The 7500-nt window shown below is 49.9% G+C and overlaps 1 non-coding gene across 1 annotated transcript; it reads right to left on the bottom strand.

Moving 5' to 3' along the window:
* Positions 1–1414: 1414 nt before the first annotated feature.
* Positions 1415–1569, bottom strand: LOC143175483 (5.8S ribosomal RNA). The gene has a single exon (XR_013000253.1). It is a non-coding gene; the product is annotated as a 5.8S ribosomal RNA (ribosomal RNA).
* Between the last annotated feature and the right edge of the window lie 5931 nt (positions 1570–7500).

Genomic DNA, 7500 nt, shown 5'->3' on the forward strand with positions numbered 1-7500 from the left:
TGTCACACACGATCGTCCGTCTCTTCTCTATAGCAGAAACCGATAAAAATACACCTCCCGAAAGAGAGTATATGGTGATTCTTTTTATATATATATATTTCGAAATACAACTGAACGTGGCGGAAGCGCACGGTGGTGGTCCAGCGAGGACACGCGACGACGGGGAATAAGAACTATTCGACCCGTTACGAATACGCATGCTCGTCCCGCACGATTTTAACACACACCGTGTTTTTCTCCAGTCGTCAAAGCGTTCGTGCGTCGAATTCGAAAAATAAAAAAAAAAGAAAAACACCTTTTCTCTCTCTCGGGGTAAAAGAGTCGATGTGTATTGTGTATAAAGGTTCTGCGAGAAGTCTCGTTTTGACGTGTGTTCCGCCGATAACGACGATCCTCCGAAACGGGGATACAGAAACGTTACACCTCACAACACGATCTCCGTCTCTTCTCTATAGCAGAAACCGATAAAAATACACCTCCCGAAAGAGAGTATATGGTGATTCTTTTTATATATATATATTTCGAAATTCAACTGAACGTGGCGGAAGCGCACGGTGGTGGTCCAGCGAGGACACGCGACGACGGGGAATAAGAACTATTCGACCCGTTACGAATACGCATGCTCGTCCCGCACGATTTTAACACACACCGTGTTTTTCTCCAGTCGTCAAAGCGTTCGTGCGTCGAATTCGAAAAATAAAAAAAAGAAATACACCTTTTCTCTCTCTCTCGGGGTAAAAAGAGTCGATGTGTATTGTGTATAAAGGTTCTGCTGCGAGAAGTCTCGTTTTGCCGTGTGTTTCGGTAACGACGATCCTCCGAAACGTACATCTCATTCGTAAGAGAGGAAGAAAACAATCTCCCTGGGGCCAGTCGGTAATATACCGACATACGACGTGTCGTGCACATCCGTCTCACGCACGGTATACAAAATATGAATAAAACGTGTGTAGTCTCTCTCTCTCGACTTCTTAATATTTTCTTTCACCTCTGACGCATCATTTCAGGTGACGTCGGGAGCGCGGGAAAAAAAATTTTTCTAAACACACGAAACCGTTCATCTCACGAACAGCCGAAAAAGTTGTCGCTCAGATCCATATCGCAGTGGAGCGGTATCCGCGGGCGGTCGTAATTGAACGACGCACGACGCCGCGAACACTCACGCGAGTCCATACAAACGATTCCGATCGTTTTGCAACAACTAGAACGTACACTGTCCGTGAAATTCACAGAATTTTCGCGTGTCCGCGACAAACGCCGACGAGACACCCATCGTTCGCTCGTACGTAGCATCCTTCTCTTAACCCGACTCAGAGACGTTCTTTGCGCCCTTCGGTAAAAAAACGTTCGATCCGAAGAGGTGAACGACGGCGGGGATTTGACAGAGCTACGCAAGCAGTGTATGGTACGTAAACGACCCTCAGCCAGGCGTGGTCCAGGAATTGTATCCGTGGACCGCAATGTGCGTTCGAAATGTCGATGTTCATGTGTCCTGCAGTTCACACGTTGACGCGCAATTAGCTGCGTTCTTCATCGACCCACGAGCCAAGTGATCCACCGTTCAGGGTAATCGTATAAATTTTATATTTCACATATATAATTTTATTCTCACTTGTTCGACCTAATATCTCTCTTCTTTCAAAGAGAAGATAAAAGTTGATACCTGAATCTCCGACCAGCGCGCGAAGGAGATTCAGGCGTCGCCTTGGAGACGACACCGAAGCCTTTCGAGACGAAAAACGTTCAAGTAATATGTATATATTTCTCGACGTTCCGGGCGTATAGTGCATTCAAAAACCCGCGAAAGACGCAGAAGACTCGCACGCGTGGAAACGACGGGGATATATTTTGTATCCTACCCGATACTGAATCCATCGCGTGCAGTCGACCCTCGCGTTCTTCCGATCAGACGCATCTATTGTTGCGCGCATGTTTTCGCGTCGCATCGCGCGAAACGTTGCACGAATCGTACCGATCGATCGATTGAAAGCAAATAATGAAAAAAGACTTCACAGCTGGCTCTTTGCCGGTCATTCGTCCCATGTTATCTCTTGCCGCGAAATTGGCGCGCAAGAGTTGGGTGTCAGACGCGCGGCTTTAAAACGAGCTTCACGGCCGGTCCCTTCGTTACCGCTTTCGTTCTTTCTCTCGGAACGACCATGAACGAACACGACGAGCGACGCTACGGCATACACACGTCCACGGATTCGATTAAAAAAACAGACTTCACAGCTGGCTCTTTGCCGGTCATTCGTCCCATATTATCTCTTGCCGCGAAATTGGCGCGCAAGAGTTGGGTGTCAGACGCACGGCTTTAAAACGAGCTTCACGGCCGGTCCTCTCAATTCCGTGTACGGTACACGCAAGATGCGGGTTCCACTTCCAGACTACCCGGTCCCTTCTCTCTACGAGAATCGATAGTAGAAGAACGGCTCGAAAACGCGTCTCAGAGACTAGGGGAAAAGAAGCGGTATGCGAGCGAAACGAAAACGCATTATGGAAACGTCGCGAAACAATGTTCGACGGTTGCTCGGTTCCAATCGTGCGGCCGTTTCAATTTCTCGTGCGCTTCACCGTCCCTCCGTAACTCTGGCCGATCGCGTATACCGAAGAGCCGACACGCGCAAAAACCACAGGCATTGTATACTGTGTATATATATATATATATATGTTACAGTCACAGCCTTCGCGCGTTTTACTCTCCGACGCGGGGTTTCCACGACGAAAGAGAGACAGTTTCGTGGCGGGTGACTCGGCCGAATCGCTACGACGGGTATTTCTATTATAGAACGAATCATCGCCACCCTTTACCAGTGCCCGACGAAGGAATCACAAGGTCATCTGGAGTTTACAATGCCAGCGACGGTAATTCCAACGAAGACCCGATAAGTCAACTCATCGTTCTATTTCTCCCCGTACAGAAAAGCGAATCGACGCTAATGCACCTCGCGCAAGCACGAACGTTCTCTTCGCGTGGATCGTCCCATCGTCCAAAGATGTAAAGACGCATTGGAGATCGTGGTCTCTGGCGGGCTCATTGCACGCCCCACTGCATATCTTTCCTCGAATCGAGAATGATTCGTCCACTAAGGCTGCGAAACTACGCGTCGAGGAAACTAGGGGAAAGAAGCGGGATGCGAGCGAAACGACAATACATTATGGAAACGTCGCGAAACAATGTTCGGCGGTTGCTCGTTTCCTCCTGCGGACGTTTCATTGCTCGGGCGCTTCACGTCCCTCCGTAACCTTCGCGCGATCGCGTGCCCCGGAGAGCCGGCAACCGGTGAACCACAGGCGTATAAACTATAGTCTTCTATAGCAAGCCTTCGGCGGTTACTCTCCGACGCGGGGATTCCACGACGAGAGAGAATTTCGTGGCGGGTGACATCGGTCGAAACGCTACGACGGGTATTTCTATTATAGAACGAATCATCGCCACCCTTTACCAGTGCCCGACGAAGGAATCACAAGGTCATCTGGAGTTTACAATGCCAGCGACGGTAATTCCAACGAAGACCCGATAAGTCAACTCATCGTTCTATTTCTCCCCGTACAGACAAGCGAATCAACGCTATCGCACCTCACGCATGCACGAACGTTCTCTTCGCGTGAATCGTCCCATCGTCGAAAGATATAGCCGCTTGGAGATCGTGGCCCATCAAGTTCTTCCGTAACTCCTGCGCGATCGCGTACCCCGGAGAGCAGGCAACCGGTGAACCACAGGCGTATAAACTATAGTCTTCTATAGCAAGCCTTCGCGTTTACTCTACGACGCGGGGATTCCACGACGAGAGAGATTTTCGTGGCGGGTGACACGGCCGAATCGCTACGACGGGTATTTCTATTATAGAACGAATCATCGCCACCCTTTACCAGTGCCCGACGAAGGAATCACAAGGTCATCTGGAGTTTACAATGCCAGCGACGGTAATTCCAACGAAGACCCGATAAGTCAACTCATCGTTCTATTTCTCCCCGTACAGAAAAGCGAATCGGCGCTATCGCACCTCACGCAAGCAGGAATGATCTCTTCGCGTGGATCGTCCCATCGTCGAAAGATGTAAGACGTACAGAAATCGTGGTCCATCACGATTATTCGTAACTCTCCGAGTCGCGTATCTGAGAGTAGGGCAAACGGAGAACCACAGGCATAAATAATACTATATATTTCTTATATAGTTAGCCTTCGCGTTTTACTCTCCGACATGGGGATTCCACGACGAGAGAGAGTTTCGTGGCGGGTGACTCGGCCGAATCGCTACGACGGGTATTTCTATTATAGAACGAATCATCGCCACCCTTTACCAGTGCCCGACGAAGGAATCACAAGGTCATCTGGAGTTTACAATGCCAGCGACGGTAATTCCAACGAAGACCCGATAAGTCAACTCATCGTTCTATTTCTCCCCGTACAGAAAAGCGAATCGACGCTATCGCACCTCGCGCGAGCACGTAACTACTCTTCGCGTGGATCGTCCCATCGTCGAAAGATGTAAGACGCACGGAAATCGTGGCCCATCAACGTTTTTTTGTAACTCTGCCGATCGCGTATCACAGAGCCGAGACGCACATACCACAGGCGTATAATACCGTTTTCTTTCGTATGGTAAGCCTTCGCGTTTACTCTTCGGCGCGGGGTTTCCACGTCGAGAGAGACTTTCGTGGCGGGTGACATCGGTCGAAACGCTACGACGGGTATTACTATTATAGAACGAATCATCGCCACCCTTTACCAGTGCCCGACGAAGGAATCACAAGGTCATCTGGAGTTTACAATGCCAGCGACGGTAATTCCAACGAAGACCCGATAAGTCAACTCAACGTTCTATTTCTCCCCGTACAGAAAAGCGAATCGACGCTGTTGCACCTCACGCAAGCACGAACGTTCTCTTCGCGTGGATCGTCCCATCGTCGAAAGATGTAAGACGCACGGAAATCGTGGCACATCACGTGTTTTCGGAACTCTGTCGACCGCGTATCTCAGAGACGACGCGCGCGAACCACTGGCATATACTATTATATATCGCGTTTTACCCTCCGACGCGGGGATTCCACGACGAGAGAGAGTTTCGTGAGCGGGTTGACTCGGAAGAAACGCTACGACGGGTATTTCTATTGTAGAACGCATCATCGCCACCCTTTACCAGTGCCCGACGAAGGAATCACAAGGTCATCTGGAGTTTACAATGCCAGCGACGGTAATTCCAACGAAGACCCGATAAGTCAACTCAACGTTCTATTTCTCCCCGTACAGAAAAGCGAATCGACGCAATCGCACCATACGCGTGCACGTAAACAACTCTTCGCGTGGATCGTCCCATCGTCGAGAGACGTAAGTTTTCATAGTATGAATTCGCGTTTTACTCTCCGACGCGGGGATTCCACGACGAGAGAGAGTTTCGTGAGCGGGTTGACTCGGAAGAAACGCTACGACGGGTATTTCTATTATAGAACGAATCATCGCCACCCTTTACCAGTGCCCGACGAAGGAATCACAAGGTCATCTGGAGTTTACAATGCCAGCGACGGTAATTCCAACGAAGACCCGATAAGTCAACTCAACGTTCTATTGCTCCCCGTACAGAAAAGCGAATCGACGCAATCGCACCATACGCGTGCACGTAACAACTCTTCGCGTGGATCGTCCCATCGTCGAGAGACGTAAGTTTCCATACTATGAATTCGCGTTTTACTCTCCGACGCGGGGATTCCACGACGAGAGAGAGTTTCGTGAGCGGGTTGACTCGGAAGAAACGCTACGACGGGTATTTCTATTATAGAACGAATCATCGCCACCCTTTACCAGTGCCCGACGAAGGAATCACAAGGTCATCTGGAGTTTACAATGCCAGCGACGGTAATTCCAACGAAGACCCGATAAGTCAACTCAACGTTCTATTACTCCCCGTACAGAAAAGCGAATCGACGCAATCGCACCATACGCGTGCACGTAACAACTCTTCGCGTGGATCGTCCCATCGTCGAGAGACGTAAGTTTCATAGTAAGCCTTCGGCGTTTTACTCTCCGACGCGGGGATTCCACGACGAGAGAGAGAGTTTCGTGAGCGGGTTGACTCGGAAGAAACGCTACGACGGGTATTTCTATTATAGAACGCATCATCGCCACCCTTTACCAGTGCCCGACGAAGGAATCACAAGGTCATCTGGAGTTTACAATGCCAGCGACGGTAATTCCAACGAAGACCCGATAAGTCAACTCAACGTTCTATTTCTCCCCGTACAGAAAAGCGAATCGACGCAATCGCACCATACGCGTGCACGTAAACAACTCTTCGCGTGGATCGTCCCATCGTCGAGAGACGTAAGTTTTCATAGTATGAATTCGCGTTTTACTCTCCGACGCGGGGATTCCACGACGAGAGAGAGTTTCGTGAGCGGGTTGACTCGGAAGAAACGCTACGACGGGTATTTCTATTATAGAACGCATCATCGCCACCCTTTACCAGTGCCCGACGAAGGAATCACAAGGTCATCTGGAGTTTACAATGCCAGCGACGGTAATTCCAACGAAGACCCGATAAGTCAACTCAACGTTCTATTACTCCCCGTACAGAAAAGCGAATCGACGCAATCGCACCATACGCGTGCACGTAACAACTCTTCGCGTGGATCGTCCCATCGTCGAGAGACGTAAGTTTCCATACTATGAATTCGCGTTTTACTCTCCGACGCGGGGATTCCACGACGAGAGAGTGTTTCGTGAGCGGGTTGACTCGGAAGAAACGCTACGACGGGTATTTCTATTATAGAACGCATCATCGCCACCCTTTACCAGTGCCCGACGAAGGAATCACAAGGTCATCTGGAGTTTACAATGCCAGCGACGGTAATTCCAACGAAGACCCGATAAGTCAACTCAACGTTCTATTGCTCCCCGTACAGAAAAGCGAATCGACGCAATCGCACCATACGCGTGCACGTAACAACTCTTCGCGTGGATCGTCCCATCGTCGAGAGACGTAAGTTTCATAAGTAAGCCTTCGGCGTTTTACTCTCCGACGCGGGGATTCCACGACGAGAGAGTGTTTCGTGGCGGGTGACTAGGCCGAAACGCTACGACGGGTATTTCTATTATAGAACGAATCATCGCCACCCTTTACCAGTGCCCGACGAAGGAATCACAAGGTCATCTGGAGTTTACAATGCCAGCGACGGTAATTCCAACGAAGACCCGATAAGTCAGCTCATCGTTCTATTTCTCCCCGTACAGAAAAGCGAATCGACGCTATCGCACCTCGCGCGAGCACGTAACAACTCTTCGCGTGGATCGTCCCATCGTCGAGAGACGTAAGACGCACGGAAATCGTGGTTCATCGCGTCTTTTCCTACTCTCTTGAATCGCAATTTCGTATAGAGCCTACACACGCGAACCACCGGCATATACTATTTCTTCTCTCATAGTAAGCCTTCGCGCGTTTTACTCTCCGACGCGGGGATTCCACGACGAGAGAGTGTTTCGTGGCGGGTGTCTCGGCCGAA

Source organism: Nomia melanderi, unplaced genomic scaffold (genome assembly GCF_051020985.1).
Source record: "Nomia melanderi isolate GNS246 unplaced genomic scaffold, iyNomMela1 scaffold0094, whole genome shotgun sequence".
NCBI lineage: Eukaryota > Metazoa > Arthropoda > Insecta > Hymenoptera > Halictidae > Nomia > Nomia melanderi.